The sequence below is a fragment of the Callospermophilus lateralis genome, chromosome 6 (assembly GCF_048772815.1).
Source record: "Callospermophilus lateralis isolate mCalLat2 chromosome 6, mCalLat2.hap1, whole genome shotgun sequence".
Lineage (NCBI taxonomy): Eukaryota > Metazoa > Chordata > Mammalia > Rodentia > Sciuridae > Callospermophilus > Callospermophilus lateralis.
In genome coordinates this window covers 64,039,482-64,062,263 of record NC_135310.1, presented here as the reverse complement: position 1 = coordinate 64,062,263, position 22,782 = coordinate 64,039,482, and positions in this window count along the sequence as shown.

The following is a 22,782-nucleotide window of genomic DNA, read 5'->3' as shown; positions in this document are numbered from 1 at the left end:
GCCACAATTTAGTCCATAACAATTATCTACTCTGCTAACTGGCATGTTAGCTTCATTAGAGTAGAGATTTTGGCTGTTTTGTTCATTGTTATATGTCTAGTCCTGGAATAGTTAAACTAAATAGGTGTTCAATGAATATTTATTACATATGAGCCACTGAATGAATAAGGCAGAAAGAATAGATATAAACTGGATTGTGAAGGCTTAGTATGTCTTGCTATGGCTTCAGACCCTTTTCTGTAAGCAATGGAAAATCACTAAAGGCAAGTAAATAGCAAGGAATGTGGACATGTTTGCCCTTTAGAAAGGCTGCTTCATCTGCCATTTAGAAATTGAGTGTAAGTCCAGCAAGAATGTTGGCAATGAGACCAATGTAGGAGGTTATTTCAAATAGTGCAAACACTGATATAGAATTTTATTAGAATGTAGCTACATTTTATCTTGCAGTCAGAAGATAAACAAGCAAACAACTCTCTAATGACAGATGACCCCCTTGAGGGCACTGTCCAGAGACAATTCTGTGGGAGTAAAAGATATTTTGGATACTCACCCTTTGTTCGGTGGCTTTTCCTACCAAAACAGTGAACTTATACTTAATACTTAATTCCCTCCAAAAGCAATTTTAACCTAGGTTGTAAAAAAATTCCAGATAAGATTTCTGTCCCTCCCATCCTCTATCGCTTCACATGTTTTTGAAGACATCTAGGAAAGATGGGGCAAGGTAAAGATCATCTTTGTGTGAAACCCCAATATCTGACACTTACATGACTGAACAGGAAGAACCAGAAACTCATGAGAAGAGTTCACCTAAGCTAATTCAGAAAATGCCTTCTGGTAACTGCATCAATGTCTCTGAAGTTCTGTGCACATGCATTATAGTTAGACCCAGGGTAAAGAACATGTCAGGAGCCAAAGCCAAGCTTCTGCTGATGTAGTATGATGAGACAGTCTGCAGTGTGGATTCTGAAGGACTCATCATGTTCCGCATCTTGAGGCCAGGACCAAAGCCCTGGGTGAGTCACAATGAAAACAGAGAAGAGGTCCCTGTCATCATATCACAGGTCAACAGTGGAGTCCAGTCTGCAGGAGCAAGTGTGAAGCCAACTCTCCCTTTCCTACCACTGTTTTCTAATTAGACAAACAAGTTTAAAGGTCATTTACTTGCAGGCAAGAGGGAGCAGTGAAGAAGATAACCAAGTTCTCCAAATTCACTCTTTCAGTAACTACCTATAATGGCTTTTGTGTTCTGGGCAATGTGATAAGTATGGGGTATAGTGACAAGCAGATAAAATAGACACGCTATCTGCCCTGCTTTTATAAAGTTTATGACCTGTGGTAGAGGAAACAGAAATAAAATAATTACACAAATAAAAGTTAATTGCAAATTGAAATAAGAATATGAAGAAGATGTTCAGCATACTATGACAGATAGTATTATAAGAAGACCCAACTTAAACTGAGAAGCCTTCATAGGGTGGTATTTAATGGAAGATCTTGCAAGAGCCATTTCTTGTTGCCTATCCACACTCCAGTTGCCTTCTACATTCCTGGAAAAATATATTTTTCAGATAACTACCCCTTTTCAGTTTTACTGCCAATGTTTCCCAATGAAATCAACTCTATTAGCACCAGTAATGACTCCACTTAAATAAAGTCAAGCCCCATCTTCATTGTCAATTTCTGGTTCAGGTATGGGTTGGATACTATTCAGGGCACTGAGGTGAAGAGAGGTTTACTGGAATGAAAAATGCTGTACCCCATGAATGTCATTGTTGCTTTTCCTGTGTTAATTGTCTTAATTTTTTTTTCTTAGACCTAACTCAATGATATTACTTTAATTACTTTTTTTAAAATGATGTTTCTATTCCACTGAAATACAAGCTTCATGAAAACAAATATTTATCTTTTGTTTGCAGCTATCTAAGTACCTTGAGTAGTGCTTTCCCATAGTAGATACTCAGTAAATATTGCTGAATATAAAAAATGAACAAAGCCCTAGGAATTAGACCAGGAACCTTGTACCTACTAGAAAAGAATGAAGGTCCAATATTCTAAGATATGGGCTCAGGAACAGACTTTCTTAATAAGACTCCTAAAGCAGAAGAGTAAAATGAAAAATCAATAAATGGGATGGCATCAAAGTAGAAAGCTTCTTCATAAGCAAAGGAAGCAAGAATGTGAAGAGAGAGCCTACAGAATGAAAGAAATCTTTGCCACCTGCACCTCAGATAGGACATTAATTTCTAGGATATACAAAGAACTCAAAAGACTTAACACAAAAACAAGCAAACAAACAAAACCCAAACAACCTAATCAATAAATGGGCAAAGGAACTAAACAGGTACTTCTCAAAACAAAAAATATAAATAATAAATAAATATATGAAAAAATGTTCAACATCTCTAGCAATTAGAGAAATGCAAATTAAAACTACACTGAGATTTCATTTTACTTCAGCCAGAATGGCAATTATCAAGAATAAAAGTAATAATAAAAGTTGGCAAGGATGTGGGGAAAAGGGTATACTTGTAAATTTTTGGTGGGGCTGCAAATTGGTGCGACCACTCTGGAGAGCAGTATGGAGATTCCTCAAAAACTAGGAATGGAACCACCATTTTACCTAGTTATCCCACTCCTCAGTATATATCCAGAGGATTTAGAATCAGCATACTACTACAGTGGCATACATCAATGTTTATATCAGCACAATTCACAATAACTAAGATGTGGAGTCAAACTTTGTGCCCTTCAACAGATGAATAGATAAAGGAAATTTGTTATGTATGCACAATGGAATATTACTTAGCCATAAAGAAGATTGACTTTATGACCCTTGCTGGTAAATGTTTGGATCTGGAGACTATCCTGCTAAGTGAAATAAGTCAATCCCCCCCCAAAACAAAAGATCAAATGTTTTCCCTAATATATGGAAGATAACCCACAATAACGGGGAATGATAGAAGCTCAGTGGATTAAACAAAGGGGAATGACGGAAATGGATGGGGATAGAAAAAAGAAAGACAGTGGAATGAATCTGACATAACTCTCCTATGTACATATATGAGTATACCACAGTGAACCTCACCATTGCGTACATCCACAAGAGTGGGATCCTGATTAGAATAAGATATCTTCCATGCTTGTAAAATCATATCAAAATGGACTCTACTGTCATGTATAACTAAGAAGACCCAATGAAATTAAACAAACAAACAAACAAACAAGGCTCAGAGGCAGAAAGGGGTTCAAGCTTACTTAAGCTGTGTCGAGGCCATTTTCCCTGAGTTCTCTTCTCCCCAGTTTCTCTTTGTGATGGATTTGTCCTTAGAGTGTGGCAAGACAGATCCAGCAGTTGAATTTCCTCACCAGTAATACTGAAGGGAAGAGAAATGGGGCTACTCCAAAAGCCCTTCAGAGGAAAGACATTTCCTGAAAGTCCCAGCAAACCCTGACAGGAACTCTTCTAATGAAGTGATTTGGAGTAAATAAATGGGGGGAAAAATGAATGTTCAGAGGGAAATGCAGCTAGTATAGAAAGCCTTCATGGGAGTATTGCTGAAAAAGAGAGCAGGAAAAAAAATGGAGCTTGGAGGAGGATTTGGAGTCAATAAGGGTATTTTTTTAAGTGTGAAAACTGGTTCATTTTTATATTGCTGGAGAAAGAGCATCAGGTAAGTGTGGGAGATGAAATTCAGATAATTGCAGGAGGAGTATTTGAATAGGCAAGAGAGAATGCAGTTCACTATATAAATGGAGGTAGCGGCCTTCCCTAACAACAGGAGAAAGGCAGAGCTTATGGCTACATAAATGGATAAGCTGTACATTTGCTGGTGGGAAGATGACGTAGTTTTTTTTTTTTTTTTTTTTCAGCTTCCTTCTAATTTCCCAGTGAAATGGAAAGCAAGGTCTTTGGTTAAAACAGAGATTGGAGAAAATATTGAAGATCTGAATTGGAGAAGAAAGTATAAAGTTGTCATCTAGTAGAGAGTATAAATTTTCTAGGATTGATGAGCAGTACTAAGGCCCAGTTTGGAACTTTGGTCGTAAGTGTAGAGTATGACTAGTCATCTAGTTGTGGGCAAGCTACGGAGGAGGCAAGAAATAAGGTTCCTAGACCTGTGTTTTGCCAATTGAGTTGGTGTAGAAAAAAAAAATAAGGAAATGAGGTGAGCTTGCAAAGATGCAGTTGTGGGGAAGGAATATGAACTCTGAGCCAGGAAGGAGATGATGGGCAGTATAAATTAGTAAGATCAATGGATTCCAAATTCTGTTGAGGGTGTGCTAGAGTGAGGAGATAGAGAGGAGAGAGTAACAGAGCTGGACCTATTTTTTTGGAGAGTAGGGGTGAGTGGGGAGGTATTGGGGATTGAACTCAGGGGCACTCAACCTCTAAGCCACATTCCCAGTCCTATTTTGTATTTTATTGAGAGACCAGGTTTCATTGAGTTGCTTAGCACCTCACTGTTGCTGAGGCGGGCTTTGGACTCATGATCCTCCTGACTCAGCCCCCTGAGCCTCTGGGATTACAGGTGTGTGCCACTGTACCCAGCCTACGTAGCTGAATATTAAGTGGCTAGACTTTTTTTTATGAGGAAAAGAAAACTCAGTACTAATTTTAAGTATTTGAATTTTTAGTTTAATAACATAAATGTGTTACATTTTAAAAATTCAAACATTTAAATTAAATACTTACATAACTAACAAATCACTAATGAGTCAAAAATTTATGAATAAAATTGTTAAACATTTAGATATGGATTTCAAATGCATCTCCTAAATATTAGGAAAAAAACATGATTGATTTAATGTGTTAATTTCTAAGTGTTTGTGCTACCTTAAACATACACACAATTTATTACTGATAAACATTTATTATTTAATTTAAGCTGTTTCAAAGTAGTAAAATTATGTGTTTTAAAAAAATCTATTATCTTTTTTTTAAAAAAAACTCAGGTTTTATTTTTTTTTGGTTTTTGTTTTTTAGTTGTAGGTGGACACAATACCTTTATTTTATTTATGTATATGTGGTGCTGAGGATAAAACCCAGGGCCTCACCCATGCTAGGTGAGCACTCTACTGCTAAGCTACAACCCCAGTCCCAAAATCTTTTATTATCTGTTTTTCTATCTCTTCAAGACATTGTCAATCATGCCATACCTAAAATAAAAAGGTTAATGTTTCAGATAGCCTGTGTTTTAGTCAGTTTTGTTTGTTGCTGTGATTGAAAGACCTGATGAGAACAATTTTAGAGGAGGAAAATTTATTTGGGGTCACAGTTTCAGAGGTCTCAGTCCATACATGGTCAACTCCATTCCTCTGTGCATGAGGTGAGGCAGAATATCATGGCTGAAGTGTGGTAGAAGAAAGTAGTAGCTCAAGACATGGCCACCAGGAAGCGAAGAGAGACCTCTCCTCTTACCAAGGACAAATATATACCCCAAAGGCATGCCCCACTGAGACACCTACTTCAGCCACACTCTACTTGCCTACATTTATCATCCAGTTAATTCCTATCAGGGGATTAATGCACTGATGGTTAACTCAAACATTTCACCTCTAAAATTTCTTGCCTGGTCTCATACATGAGCTTTTGGGTTGACACCATATATCTAAATCATAATAGGCTAAAATGTTCATTTCTGAGATAGAGAACAGTTGATTCCAAATTAGGATAGAGAGCCAAAACAGTGGCCCATGCCTGTAATCCCAGTGATTCGGGAGGCTGAGGAAGGAGAATCATAAGTTCAAGGCTAGCCTCAACCACTACATTAGGCTAGAGAGCTGTCAAGCTGTCAATCATTCCCAAAGTGACTGCACAGTAGTTAACCAGGGCCACAAATACTACTAATGCACCTGTTGTCTTGACTTGTCATGAACTAACATAGCTTCATTTGGTTAAAAACAAAAACAAAACATAATGAGCCCAAATGGATTCCGACAGCAAAAGCAAGTAGCATAGTTAGTGTCAGCTTCCTTTATCCGGAATACTGTAAGATGGCACCAAATCAGAGAGGCCAGGTAATATCTGAGTGGTGGGCTGCTCTGTTGGAGAAGAGCCAACTCTTTAGGCAGTATTATAGACTTGCACAAAATTCTTCAGGTGTACTCTCAGGGAGGGTCAAGATGAAAGTCTTGTTCTCAACTGAACTAGGGAGATAAAGAAGAAATGGCCTTGAAGCCACCTCTCACAAGCAAGGATAAGAATCTCTCCTGATTATTCCTTACCACACTTATTTCCTGTTGCTCTATGAAGAACTGCAGGATGTTCTGCCAAGATGGACAGGCTGCAGTTAAGCCTTGCTTACGTGACCTAATTGGAAAGATGCAAGGTCACCAAGTATTGCAGAGCCATTCTCCTACCAGGACCAGGTGTTACTCCAAATTTAAACCTGTTATACTCAATGTTCAGTTGCTACTTGCATGTGACACTTTAAACCAGATATTTTCTTCACATTGAATGATGCTTCTCCCTTCATTCCATCAAGTATTTCATCCTCATTCACAGTGATTTGCAGATATTCCTTCTCGTTCAAAGTTTACTTTGTTGGGCATTGTCACATTTTTATTATAAATAGCAGAGCCATCCAAAGGATGAGGGGACAGTTTTGTGCAGTGAGTACTTCTGTCAAGATTTTTGGCTAATCCATGAGTTGGTATCTCTTTGCTTTGCTTTCTAACTGGTTTCTCTAGATGACTTCTAGAGCAAATCATTTCTTAGAGTTCTTTGTATAGTTTCTAGTGTTTGTGGGTTTTGTGGTTACCTTTCTACACCCTTTATTTCTGACAAACGTATATTTATTGGATAAGACATATGAAATTATCATTTTTGTAAGTCCAAATGGCCAAATGGTGGCAATTTCAGGTTTTAATAACACATCTTATTGACAGGTGTATAAGTAGAGAAAGAAAATGTATCCACATAGACAAAGGCCACAAATATATCAAAATTAAATTTAAAAGGAAGCTGGGTGCAGTGAGACATGCCTAGGAGCTAGGAGTGCACATTAAATTGTCATAAATGAAAACCAGTAATCTCAACAACTCAGAAGGTGAAGGCAGGAGGATTACAAGTTTGAGGCCAGCCTCGGGAACTTAATGAGGCCTTCTGCAACCTAGCAAGACCCTATGTCAAAATTAAATATAAACAGGGCTGGCAATGTAGCTCAGTGGCAAAGCACCCCTAGATTTAATCCCCAGTACAAAAAAAAAGTAATCATGTCTTATTCTTACCACCTATCTTTTTCTATTGTGATTGACATTTTCATATACTTCATATTAATTTTCCCCTATATAAAATTCATTATAGGCTAATAAGGTTTTCTTATAGACTCAAGTTGCTCCAAGCACTTACTGTTTCATTTTAGTATTTAAACTGTGAAAGCAGTCTTCAAATGCAACTTTTTAAATCCTTTTTTAAAAAAAAAAACATTATTGATTTCTGGAAACAACAATATATTATACACCCATTTGGATTTATTTCTCATTCTAGATGTAGATTCAGTCATTCTCTAGATAGACCTGATTCCTCTAGATAGACAATGATATTAGAGACTAAAACCTAGGAGCTGGGGTGCACATTAAATTGTCATAAATAAAAACCAGTAATAGGAAATTGCTGCTGTTATGAGGATTGCTTAAGTTTTAAGCCCTTGTTTCTATAATTCTTATTTATTTATTTTATTTGTTCTAATTAGTTATACATGACAGTAGAATGCATTTTGACACATCATCTATAAATGGAGTATAACTTCTCATTCTTCTGATTGTACATGATGTAGAATTACACAGGTCCTGAGGTCATATATGCACATAGGGTAATAATGTTTGATTCATTCTGCTCTCCTTTCTATCCCCATAATCCCTCTCCTCCCTTCATTAGGCATTTCCCTCTGCCTTATCCAAAGTACCTTTATTCTTCCCTAACCCCCTGTCTCTTATTGTGAATTAACATCTGCATATTAGAAAAAAACATGTGGCCTTTGTTTTGGGGGGGGATTGGCTTATTTTGCTTAGCATGATTCTCTCCAGCTTCATCCATTTACCTGCAAATGCTATAATTTCATTCTTCTTTAACTTAGAGTAATATTCCATTATGGATATATACACATTTTCTTTATCCATTTATCTGTTCAAGTGCATCAAGGTTGATTCCATAGTTTGGCTATTCTGAATTGAGCTGCTGTAAATATTGATGTCGCTGTGTCACTGTAGTATGCTGATTTTAAGTCCTTTGGGTATAAATGGAGGAATGAGATAACTGGGTCAAATGATGGTTCCATTCCAAGTTTTCTGAGGAATCTCCATATACTTTCCATAATGGTTGCCACTAATTTACAGTTCCACCAGTAATGTAAGAGTGTACTTTTTTCCCCACATCCTCACCAACATTTATTGTTGCTTGTATTCTTGAAAATTGCCATTCCAACTGGAGTGAGATGAAATCTTACAGTAGTTTTGATTTGCATTTCTCTAATTGCTAAAGATGTTGAACATTTATATGTTGATCAATTTTATTTCTTCTGTGATGTGTCTGTTCAGTTATTTAGTCCCTATATTGATTGAGTTTTTTTTTTTTTTTTGGTGTTAAGTTTTTAGAGTTCTTTATATATCCCAAAGATTAATGCTCTGAGGTGCATGTGGTAAAGATTTTCTCCCATTCTGGGGGCTCCCTCTTCACATTATTGAGGTTTCCTTTGCTGAGAAGAAGCTTTTTAGTTTCTTTTAGAATCCATCCCATTTATTTTTATTTTTTTATTTTTTTAAATTTTTTTTAAGAGAGAGTGAGAGAGGGAGAGAGAGAGAGAGAGAGAGAGAGAGAGAGAGAGAGAGAGAATTTTCATATTTATTTTTTAGTTATCGGCGGACACAACATCTTTGTTTGTATGTGGTGCTGAGGATCGAACCCGGGCCGCACGCATGCCAGGCGAGCGCGCTACCGCTTGAGCCACATCCCCAGCCCCCATCCCATTTATTGATTCTTGATTTTACTTCTTGTGCTTTAGGAGTCTTGTTAAGGAAGTCAGTTCCTAAGCCGACATGGTGAAGATTCAGGACAGTTTTTCTTCTGTTAGTTACAGGGTCTCTGTTCTAGTGCCTAAATCTTTGATCCACTTTGAGTTGAGTTTTAGGTGTTTCTGTAATTATTTTTTTTGGGGGGTGGGGGGTACTGGGGATTGAACTCAAGGGCATTCAACTACTGAGCCACATCCCCAGCTATATTTTTTATTTTATTTAGATATAGGGTCTCACTGAGTTGCTTAGTGACTAGCTTTTGCTGAGGCTGGCTTTGAACTCGGATCTTACTGCCTCAGCCTCCCAAGCCTCTGGGATTACATGTGTGCACCACCACACCTGGCTCCTATAATTCTTATATATTCAACTGACCACATCTTCCAAGACAATAGGGTGCTTGGACATCAAGATTCTTACATGACACATATTACAATATGTAACCGTAATAAAGGTGGTGGACATGAGATAGCAGGATGCTTGAGAGTGAAGATATCAAGGCACTGAGAGCCCAGAGTGCTGAATAGGTATTTTGTGAGACATCATCAAGACTAATGGTAGCATTAGCTAAAGAAAACCTTCAGAGAGTTTAAAAAAAGGAGTCATTGAAACTTTTTAGATGAGTATAATAAGATAAAATAGTAAATTGTACTGATTTATATAATGTATGTCATAGAATTTGTGGATATTAAGGGAAGAGGGAAAAATAATGAAGTTGGGAGAATACTTAACTATCATGCCAATATGAAGGGTAAAAAATAATACTCAATTGTATTTATATTTATTTACTTAATTGTGAAGCTTAAAATATTAATTTGAATTTTTAATCTTTTGTGAATTTTTGATTTATTATATTGTTGCTCATTTGTTTTTCCTGATTCTTGAAAGCATTTTTACACATAGTAGTGATTTTCAACTTGATATGACATAATTTTCTTGATTGAATTCTTGATTGTGTGTGTGTGTGTGTGTGTGTGTGCAGGCATGTGTGTATGAAGAATTTGTTGTAAGGATTTAGCCTCATGCAATTGTGAAAGCTAAGCAGTGTTTATAAAGGTGTTGTCTTCCTGTCTGATGCTGGAGCTTAAAATCCACCAGGCAGAGAGTTGAGAAAGAAAGATGACCAGAGGGTGAGAACAGAGTAATAACAAGTTGGGATCTACAAATAAAATCTGGAATCCATCAGGTTTAACAAAAACCTGGGTCAGTCCCCTTACATCATGTAGTACTTGAACTTGATGATGTAGGCGAGGCTCCCGCAGTGCAAATTGAAGTTGGCCCACACCCCCAGGTTTGTGCAAGAATAGGGTGGTTCTTATACAAATCCAAAAGTGGGTAACCCCTAACTTTTATGTCCTATGTGCTTTGCTCTTCTCACCCTAGTCCTGGCCCTGTTTCAGATCTTGATGCTGTTGTACCCTTCAGAAGCTAGGACTTTCATCATGGCTCAGGAGCCACATTCATTTGGCTGAGGAGTCAGAGACCCAGAAGGAAGATCTAAAGAGATGGTGGGACAGTTGCAGGGTCAGTTGTCTCCTCACATCAATGAAGAGAGTTAGCAGAATCATGGTAAAGTGTGAAAGCTGCAAAATGGCTCCACACCCACCCAGATCTTCATCTTCATCCAAGACTCTGTGACCCACTCTCAGTGAAAATACGGAAGAAAGGGGATGCAGTTCTGGGAAATGTAGTTCAGCCCACCTGTGTTGACACATCACAAAACTACCAAAGGGCAAAAATTAATTCATTTACCTGCTCACTTAGAGTTTAGGGAATCTTTTTAAAACTTGACTAAAAGTTTCATCTAGAAGAAAATATGAGAAGGAGAACTAGAAATACTCTTTACATTTAATTAAGGTCCTTTTTTCACTAGCTACTATGACATGAAAAGTCTATAGTAATTAGAGCAGATGTTGCTGGTATAGGAGAGACAGGCTAGTTAAACTGAAGACTGCAAAAAGATAGTCGTGTGTACATTTCAATTTTGTAGATGAGAAGAGTGTTTTAAAATACTAGCAGAAGAGTGGTTATCCTCATATAGAAGCCAATCACTCAAGAATCACAAAATTTAAATGCAAAAAAGTAAAAACATGAAATTATTATGGTGGTATATATTATTTTTATAGACATGCTATGATATAAAAACTAGAAGTGTAAAATTTATTACATAAAAATTTTATGATATTGATTATAAATTTAACACAATTAAAAACCATTATATATACATTCCAGCATCATTTCTAACCCTATACCCACTCCCTTCCCCTCCCATTCCAAAGTTACATGTATAAAGACATGAATTAGTGTGAATATACTATGTATACAACCAAAGATATGAAAAATTATGCTCTATATGTGTAATAAGAATTGTAATGCATTCCATTGTCATATGTAAATAAAAAAATACTACACACATAGTTGAAAGACAAATCATAATCTAGGAAAAATATCTGAACTCAACATGACAGATGAAATTGATCATCCTTTTTACATTACAAGAAAATATACTTTTTAAAATCAGTAGTAGAAAAAGAGATGACTAGGGACATAATAAACTTGCATTTCCCAAAAGAGTAACAATTCTCATTAATATTTTAAGCTTCACTATTATTGAAATAAATTAATAGAAATTCAACAGTTAGATATCATTGTCACTCATCAGACTGGCAACAATAAAAAAGTTTATGGAACTGAATATTTACAACAGTACACTTAATATTAGCAAGTAAATTATCTTGATAATGCATTGTTTGGTAGAAAACCAATAAACTTCTTCTCAGGGGCAGTTAGGCAATATGTATCAAAAATTTAAATGACAGTCTTTATGTCCAAGAAACTTCACATCTAAATATTTACCTTAAAGAAACAATTGTAAAAATTTGCCAATTTATATGCTGGAGGTTGTTTATAAAGTTTTATTTATAAGAGCAAAAAAAAATTGAAAACAATATCCCTCAGCCTAAAAGTATATATGTCCAATATAATTCTACATGACCATTTAAAATTGTATTTATTGACAAGAAAATATTTATAAAATACATTGCATAATATAGTCCTTCATATGTAAACTTGGATATGTAATTTTATATGTATACATAGAAATGGAAGATACTATAAAAGTGGTTATCTGAGTGAAATATTGTCAAGTGACTTTTACTTTTTTGTAATTTCATGCATTTTTGTCTTTTCATTGAACAGTGAATAACCTGTAATTTTTACAGTGAGCAAAAATAACATACTATTGTCACCAAGTGAAAATGCAGTTGTGTTGAAGGATTTTTTTTTAACTTCCTCTCTCAGATTTTCAAAGCTATTGATAGAATTTTGGGGACTGGTAACATCTCTATTGGGCCATTTATGCCACTTCCTGGGTTGGTATATGCTTCAATTCCTACGGCTTTCAAAGAAAATATGACCTGTCATAAACACCAAATGTACAAAGGGAAGACAGATTCTTCAGTATCTGCCGTGAAAGTGCATCAGAAATAGATTCTGATTTGCCTGTCAGTATCATGAAAAGTAAAATGGAAAGATTACTTGGTGTTTAACTTCAGACATCTGATATCAATTGGGCACAATCCATCTCTCAGTTTAGAGTAGTTATCCTTCAGCTGCTTTCAGTCCTAATCCCTTAAAAAAAAATCTTAACAGTTTCCAGAGTTTGGTCTTTTTCCAATTTTCAATGCATAAGCCGTTGGGAAAACTTTAAATCTAATCTTCCCTTAGTGCCTTTCCTTTTCCTAAAAAAACAAAATATTTCTTCACATGTGGGATTTTTGTGGTTATCATTTATCACTTTAGGCTTTCAACCACAAATTCACCCACTATTTTGTAAACTTTTAATTCTTCACTGCAGGGTATTGGTGCATTCTCAATATAGCTTTCTAGAACTGGACAACCTAAAAACTAATAGAAAAAGCTCTTGAATTATTAAAAATGATTCAGTGATGAACTCTGCTGATGTAGATAAACAGAAAGTACCAGATGTGAGTGCCATGGTTCTTCGTGCAATGAGTCATATTATGAAATATTGAATTCATGCTGAGAGGTAAGCTACATTTAGACCAAGGAAAAGCAATAAGCATACCCTGACTAATGTTAATAAGGCCTTAGATTCTCCCTTACTCCTTGGCAGCCTTGTCTACAAACTAAAAAAAATTAAATCTAGACCTAACCACTAGTAGTGGGTACATAACAAACTGAACAATCACCCATTAAGAATTGCTCCTCAAGAGCCCTTCAAAGTCTGATTTTATTTGATAACTCTGATCTGGAGAAAGAAATTGAGATTTCCTCACATCTGCTCATGACAGTAAATTAGCTGGTGCACATAATACCTCCTAGAATTTCCTTGATATATTCGAGAATGGTTTGTAGAGCCCATTACAAAACAGTTCACTTGGGGTCTAAAACAAAGTCAAAAGACAGTGAGATGGAGAAAATCCACACATATGCAGTCAGATTCCGAGGGCCTTATCAATCACGGTGAGCACACAGCAAGAATGCAGCTTTTATGAAAAATACAAGATAATATTTCAACATGTTCAGAAACTCATTCATCTTTGATTTTTGGCACTGGACTCTATAGTCTCTTTTAGCACAGGAATGAGATGAATCTTGAGAGAGGATTCAAGTTGATTTAAAGATAAGAAAAATAGATCCTTTGAGAAGAAGTTAATAATCTTGCTTTACTTGGATTAAAGATGGAGATAATAATATATTTGGGAGTTATTCATTTGGCTAGAATTGAGGAAAAACACTAAGCTAAATAAATATTAGAATAGGACAAAAATGTATAGTTGAAGTATTTTTGTCTTTTGAGATCAATTACATGTAGAGAAGTAGTACTCATTTGGAAGAGCTTAAGTAGTCCTAAACTAGAAATCAGAAGGTGAATTGCATCTTAAATTCATCACCTACTCCAAGAATCTAGCAAATAATTTACTTCTTATTTTATGTAAGATGAAAAAAGGCAGTAAATTTTGAAAATGCAATACATATAAAGTTATGTCTATAGATAGCATTCTTTTGTCCAAACACTAAACTCAATAAATATCTATTGATCACCTATAATGGCAAAGCACTATATTATTAATTTTGTGAGGTTAAAAATCTGTTAAACCTATGGTTACTTCCCTATAGAAAACAAAATTTTTGAGAGAACATAGGGCATATATATGAATATTAATGAATCAAGGCACGTGTGAGGGATCTTATCATAAGACATTGCCTGTTGGCATTGAGAATAATGAAAGACAATCATTTCTTAAACGACAATGATAATACTAGTAGCAAGTGCTTCCTGTTCTGTTGCTGCTTTAAGACCTTCATGTAGAGTAACTCATATAATCTTTATTCACTCCATGAGATGGTTACTGTTCCTGTTTTAAAACTAATTAATCTGAGGGCACAGGAAAGTTGAGTAACTTGTGCAGGCTTATATAGCTGATGAATGGGAGAATCAGAAGGCAATTGGTCAACTTACATAATAGGCAAAGAATATGATGAATAAATTTGGGTAAGATAAGGAAGGAAAGGGAGTTTCTGACAGAGCTCATCAAAAGAAAGTGATGTTAAGAACAACATCTTAGGGAACAGTGGCTCCCATCTGGGAATGCTGTTCTTCTTGAGGGAAGTGAGACTAAGAAGACAGGCTGGGTCAGATGATCTTGGGTCTTGGATTCCATGGCAAAGAGTTTGAACTTAAGTAAACAGTCACTGGAGAACCAAAGAAGACACTGAAAAAGAAAAGTAGCCTAGTAAAAATGGATTTGGGGAAAATAACATTGTGAGGAAGGAAAAAATCTGAAGACTGAGTTATAAACATCTACAATTAAAATTATAGAAATATTTATTCCAGAGGCATTTAACTATTTTTTGTAACTATTTAGAGTTTAAAAAATGGAAGATGGCAGAACATTATTCCAGGATTGAAAACATAGGTTTTCTCGGGTATTCTAAATCCAATTAATTTAGATGCATGTAGGGTTGAGTTGTGAAGGATTCTGAGGCCACACACAGGAATAGCAGGAAAGAGTGCAGTGTCAGAATGGGGAGTGCCAGCATAAGTGTCAACAAGGTGCCATCCCCACCGTTAGCTTTAATGCCTAGAGTTGTGATCAGCATGAAAAATTTATGGATCATTTTACTCAAAGCTGAGCTCACGTTGAGGCTAACCCAAGGAAAACATAGTACACAAGAAGAGGACTGACTATACTGAAAATGTTTCTAAATATAGACTCGGAAGAACTAGATTTGAATGGGACCCACATAGTACCCAAGTCTCTCAGGGGATAGCACTGGGCCTCCTGAGCTGCTACAGTTGTTTTGTGAATTATCTCAATGAGAGCTACATAAAGTTCTTTGTAGACTATAAAACACCATCTAAGTAAAAGCTTTAGATAATCATGTGGGATGTTAATTTAAATATGGTCATAACATTTAAAATGTGGGTGTTTTTGAAAATTTAGCTTGTCAAGAGTATCTTAGCCTTGAGCATACATGGTTCTTCAACTTAGACATCTTTTTGCAGAATTGGGAATTATGAATGAAAAATCTATCCTTTCTGACAAGTGGGTTTCATAAGCCCAATGCCTTTCCTTAGATTAGATGACAATCTCCAGCTAAAATTTGGATATGGGCAATATATCATTTCTCCAATAGAAATGCTCTTTTTTTTTTTTAGGTTCAAAGGATCTTTTGTTAATAAATCACATGAGACTACATCTGTGTAACACTAATACCATAGGCTATTCTACTTGTTTTTTTTTTTAAATCAATCTATTGGAGAGAAAATGCAAATTTGATTTGCCAATTGAATAAACTGTTAGACAAGTAGCTTCAATTAGGCAAGACCTGAACTTATCAAATGATTTCACTTCTAATGTAAACAAAGTTGTAGCTGCTTCACTCAATTCCTTAGCATTTGGGTAGTGATGAAAAGTGTCATTTAATAGCACCAGCCAGAAGACCAGAGGGAATTAGCTGTTCCCTTGATGCCATATTTGGCTCACCTGATGAAATGTGAAGACATAATCCAAGTTCCAGGAGCAAATAAGATATGTGACCTGCCAACCATGACTCAAAGTTTCCCCATCTTTAATGACTAGTGGAGACATTGGTAGTAATACTCTATTTTCAGAGGCTAACCAATGCTAAGTTTTTGTGTTTTGCATTATATTCTAGAGGAAGGTGATTTGAAATATACCTTCTAATTTTTGTGCAATGTTTTGTATGTCTCTGCACAGAACAGGTTTGATAGGATTTAGCCAGGGAGCAAAGGCAGAGTAGAACAGGGGTAGTGAGTTCATCTACAGCCTTTTTGTCTTACAATCCCAACAGCCCAGTGAATTCTTTGACTTGTTCCTCTGAACTTATTAGATTTATACAATTTTAAGGTGGTACAGGTGCAGCCTAAAATGTACATAAGTTATCCATTTTATTATTAAAACCTAGATATACAAAATAAGAAAAAATCCAATCTTTCAGTATTTCCTTCAGATTTAGATCCATTAATTTTCATAAAAATGAGTTTAGTTCATTCAGTTTTTTCTCTGTAGCCTCTTATTCACATAATGATAACATTCACTTCTTTAACATTTCTTTTTGGTAAGTAGCAATCTAATCATCATGTGTGATGTAATAATGTTCTATTCTATGTAAATGACATTTTATTATTCAATTCCTTGTTTTTGATTGTTTAGGTCCGATTTTGAGAGAGAGTAATGGTCATGTATCCACAGCTTTGCATCAGTTTCTGAGCCAATTTATGTTCCCTCAAGAAGAATATTTATAATCTTATGCATTCCAACTTCAGCTCTGAATGTAATCATTCCTTTTAATCTTTGCTTTTCTGGTAGCTCAAAAATAATATCTTGTTGTTGCTTAAATTCCATTTCTTTCATTACTAATAAGAGTATAAGCATATTTTCCTGAGACTTCATTTCATCCTTTTCTATTTGCATTCTTATTCCCTTTATATATTGGCTTGCTGCTCATTTTAAAAAGTGATTTGAAAAAATGTTAAGCCTATGTTTGGAATGTGAGTTCCACAAAGGTAGAGGTCTGTTCTTTCTCTGCATATTCAGGGCCCAAAACTGTCCATGTATAGTAGGCATTCAGTTAATAATAATTATTAAACATATGATAATTTTCTCCAGTTTTTACATTACATTTTAACATTGTTAATTGATATTTACAGAGGTTTTAAAGCCTATATTTTCAACATCTTCAAATAAATACTTGCTTCTGAAGAATACAAAAATCTCATGTGTACACATGTCTACTTTTAAGATTATTTGAGAATTTCAACACAATTTAAACAATATAACTAATGCTTCAGAGCCCTGGCTGATCAGAGAATAGTGAGTGAAATCAGATGTGGGCTCAATTCCAAGTTGCTCCATACGAGTCAGTCATATTAATTTCTGAGCCTGAGATTTCTTATCTGAATATTAGAGTAGTAATGGTTTCTACTCACAGAATCATTGTGAGAATTAAGTGAGAATGCTTGAAAAGTACTTAGCACAATATGTGGAATATATACAAGCTGCTAATAATGTTAGTTGGCACTGGTAATAAGGGTGATAATAATTTCTCTAAGTTTCAGTCTTCATCTATAAAATAAAAATAATGAAGCTGAACTCAAACAATCATTGCTTGGCAGATACTAAGCACTTAATGAGTAATAATTAAACAAAAAAATGAAATTACATAAAGCAATAGTAATTTTAGAATTTTTTTCTAACATGTGTACACACACACACACACACACACACATACACGCACACATATACATACATGCACACTGATATTCTTCCATCTTTGGGAAAGAGAAACAATCCTTTGACAGCTGCTACCTCCTTTCTGTTGAAAATAACTTTCTGAAAAGTTTTTTTCTTTTTCTTTTTTGAAGGAATCCTCATCTTAAGTCAGGTTTAGGAACTCCACACTCAAACAAAATTAAAATACTCACCAATACTTTATTCCATATTCAAAATCCTATTTTTTATGGTTAATCTCTAATTCAGATGGAATGCATTATAATAATTGTGAGGTTCCCAATTGATTAGCAAAGTGTTCCAAATGTTTTTGTTGCTAATAGGACTTAAACTTTTCTTGAATGATTTTCAAAACGAATTAGAGGCTTTGTTTTGTGTGTTCTTCAGATTTATTAAGTCCATTTAAGTATTTGTTTTTTGTATTATTTTAAATAAGAATTTTTACCATTATGTTTTGGTTATTAATATTTAAAGTGTTTTGTGTATTTATTTTCCATCTGTTGTCTTGCTGTATCTATATACTTTTATAAATTAGTTTTAACATTTTTTCAATTAGTTTGAATCATATTACTTGCAAATTACAATCACATTTGCAATTGTTGTCTAAAATTACTTTGAATCAGACTTCCAATAGTTGTTAAATAATTGTAGTGGTAATAAATATTCTTCATGCTCTCCTTTCATCAAGAATGACGTTTCTGTTGGCTGGAAATAGATTTTTCACCTCTTTTCCATATGAAAGAAATATGCCATATCCTATTTATGTTGAGAACTTTAACCAGAAATAAATGTTAAATGTCATCACACATATTTTTAAAATTTATCAAGATGTGGTTTTCTATTTTGGCCTATTTGTAGAATAAGATTATTTTTTTATCATGATAAACAATGCTAACATTAAACAATGTTCACAGTACAACTCCTGCTAGCGCTTAATTTTTTTGTTGTTGTTCTATTTCAGGATTTTTTCCCTAATATTTTAGGATTTTTGCGTCTATGTTCAAAATCTGTTTTTTTTTTTTCTCAATATTTTGGATTACTCATCATGCTAGAAAATGAGATTGGTCTAGGGCTGGGGATGTGCCTCAAGGGTGGAGTGCTTGCCTAGGACATATGAGGCCCTGAGTTGTGTCCCCAGTACCACAAAAACAAAACAAACAATATAATATTGGTCTATATCTATATTCTTTCTGTTTATTCAGAATTTGGAATTAAGGTTGTAATTCTTTTTGAAATGAGTTTTCTTCATCTCTCTACCCTGCAAATGTATAAATAACACATGAATAATTGTACCTTGTGGATTTTAATAAATGTGACCAAAAACCTTCTGAGTTGAATGCTGTAATTTCAAGATTGTTCTTTCAAAACTGTCACTTTGTTATATTATTTGGTTGTACACATTGTTGAGTTCTTTTTTTATGAAGAACTTTTATTTTTTATTTATTTATTTATTTATTTTTATTGGTTGTTCAAAACATTACAAAACTCTTTTTTTCTTTTTATTTATTTTTTATTGGTTCTTTTCTTTTTTTATTGGTTGTTCAAAACATTAAAAAGCTCTTGACATATCATATTTCATACATTAGATTCAAGTGGGTTATGAACTCCCATTTTTACCCCAAATACAGATTGCAGAATCACATCAGTTACACATCCACATTATTAACTTTTATAGGTTATATTGTTGTTTAAAAAATATCCTTTTGCTCAGATTTTCAAATGTGATTAGCAAATAGAATATTGGCAAGGTATGTAGTTATAATTGGTTTTATTTAGCAAGATTATGTAAGAGAAAAACATAAGCAAGTATCAGCAAGTTTGCAAGAGAAAGGATAGGGAATACAGTCAGGGCAGAAAATCGGGATTTTGAGGGATTGGAAATGGCAACTGCATATAGGTCCTAAGTGGGAAGAAGTAAGATTTTAAAAGCTTTTAAGTAAGAAAATCCCATTAATACTTAATCTTACGGAAAGCATCACATTAAGGTTGTGGCTTTCCTCCTAAGCCTAAGCCCTTGAGGGAGATACTTTGGGTTGAGAGAATATATATATATATATATATATAAGGAAGAATGAAAAAGAATGTGGGCTTAAGAATTATGTCTAGGAACTTTGAAATAGAATTAACTTTCTGTTGCTGCATAACAAATTGCTACAAATTTAGCATTTAAACCATGTTTATTGCCTTACAGTTCATAGGTCACAGGTCTGGGCACAGTGTAGCTGGGTCCTCTGGGGAGTCTCACATGGCTGAAGTTAAGGTATGGGTTGGGGTTGTGGTCTCATCTGAAGCTCAAGATCTAATTCTAAATCTCTGGTGGTTGGCAGAATTCACTTCCTTGAGGTTGTAGAGCGAAGGCACCCATTTCCTCACTGCATGTCAGTTGGGGTGCTTTCAGCTCCTGGAGGCTGCTCTTGATCATCAAAGCCAACCATGGGGAGTGTAGATTGTCCCCTGTGGAATTTCTTTCTTCAGACAGGATCCAGTTCTTTTTAAGGGATCACCTGATTAGGCCTTGCTCACCCTTGTCATTTCCCTTTTCAACTTAGTTGGTTAGTGACAGGATCATAGAAATAATATCCTATCATATCCCCAGGTCTGTCCAAACTCAAGGGGGCCATATTATACAGGTATATATATCATGGAGTGGTAATCTTGGAGGCCTTAATAGAATCCCAGAGGCTTGGGAGGCTGAGACAGGAGGATCATGAGTTCAAAGCTAGCCTCAGCAATGGTGAGGCACTAAGCAACTCAGTGAGACGCTATCTCTAAATAAAATACAAAATAGGGCTGGAGATGTGGCTCAGTGGCTGAGGGCCCCTGGATTCAATTCCCAGTACCAAAAAAAAAAAAAAAAACCAACCAAACAAACAAACAAAAAAATGAATTCTGACTACCACAGGAAGTAGCAAGGACAACTACGTTAGAAGTTTTTCAGGATTTGAGGGAATTTTATTGTCAAAGAAACCATGAAACAACCAAAATAAGATATAAATTTAAAAGTAACTTTTTTGAGTCTCCTCATTTTCATAAGCAATAAATGTTGATGACTATGCCCAGGACCACACAGCAGATTGCAGAGCCTCAGTCAAACTAGATCACCAGATTTCTGCAAGCAGCAGGTTGTGTCCAACCTTCCCCATTATCCCTCAGACCACCCTTTAGAGCTCATGTGAGTGAGAACCCACTATGTTGAGCCACTGAGAAGTTTGTCCTATTTATTCTAGATGCTGGTATCATCTTAACCAATGCAATACCCTGGGAGCTTAGGCTTTGGGTCCTGGATGACCCTGTAGAGTCAAGTTACCAAGTTACCTACATTTCCTGGGCTACCTTTCCTCCAAATGTCTACATTTTTGAGGCTTCCTGTTTCTAGGTCTCTATTTCCTTCTCTGTCTCTGTCTTTCTCTCTTTTAGAGTAATCATTTAGCATGTACACCAACTAATACATATATTTTTTCCAAATAATTTTATGCTTTCATATTTGCCCTAGTCGTTCAGGAAATCTTAGGTATTACTGTTTATTTTTCATTTAAATCTGTTTTGAACAGTTATTTAGATTTTTGTTGTTAATTACTCTCTGGACGTTTGTAGCTTTTCTCTCCAAAATTGTATGCTCCTTAAAGGACTACAATCATCTCATGTGTTTTTTTATGTTGCATGATTCTTAATAATGTTCTTTAGAAACAAATAAATTCATTATATAATTATGAATTTTGGCTTCTTTAGAGCTCTTATATATTTTAATAGTTGCTTAAAATTCATTTAGAATTTCTTTCTCCAAAGTATAATATTTTTATTTTTTAAAACAATAGCAAAAACTAAATAACACGTCATTAGTCCGAAATTTAGTAACCCCAATTCTTCATTCTCTTAGCTTATTTATATTATGAGAATGTTATCCTTACTTCCGTGATTATATTCAAAGCTGAAACAGCCACAGTGGCAATGTTTAATGAAAAAAGACAGTCTTGATGAAGTCTCTAACAAAACATCTAATTACTTTGGAAATCTCTCTTCTCAGTCACTGGATCAGACTAGATTCCATAGGAGAAAATGGGGCCTAGTAGAAAACATTAGGAAGAACAAATTGAACCATCAGAAGAGAGGACACTTTTTTCCCCTCTGACATGGTACAAAAATAAGTTTTCCTCTACATAGTCTTTAGTCAAATATTCAGATAAAATCAAATATGCAGATAATGTTTTTAAAAATTGATTTTATTTTCACAATAAGGTTTTACTTTGTGACTTTGAGAGGAAGCCTTTCAAGATCTATTGCCTGAGATAATATATATAGACAGCTTCAAAGGACAGACTTGGAAACTAATTGATCTCTCTGGATGGCTCAGGGTTCCCAGTAAGGTGGGGTCCAGTGGCTCCATCCATTATAGCTTCTATAGCTTCTATCCACGTGCTCTTTCTTGAAGCTTGTTAACAAAGACCACAACAAATCAAGAAAATGCTATATTTTAATATAGAAAATCTACTTTGGGAAAATATTCAAAATTTATAAGCAGTATACATCACTTAATGAGGTTATTGGATATAAATTACTTATATATCCATGACTTAACTAGGAAAAAATTAATAAAACTAATTCTAAGCTTCCCACATAATCTGTTTTTATTAACATATAATAGTATATATTTTGCTTTCATTTTCTGAGGAAAAATATTATTCCAGTTCCCAAATGTACTGGACAGGTTAAAAATCTAAACTTAGGCTTCATCTGCAAAAATGAAGAAGTTTTTGAATACTTATAACTGATTTATTTAATCTGTTGCTGCCTTCCAGAAAATAGGAATCCAATTGCAATTAAGGGATAAGAATATTATCTTTTCAAAATATCTATCAGGTTCATTCCATTAATAAAATCACATTATATGCATATACGAATATACCCCAGGGAATTTCACCTTTATGTATATTTAGAATGCACTAACCAAAATTAAATACATAAACCAGCAAAAGGAAGATTAATAGAGTAGAGG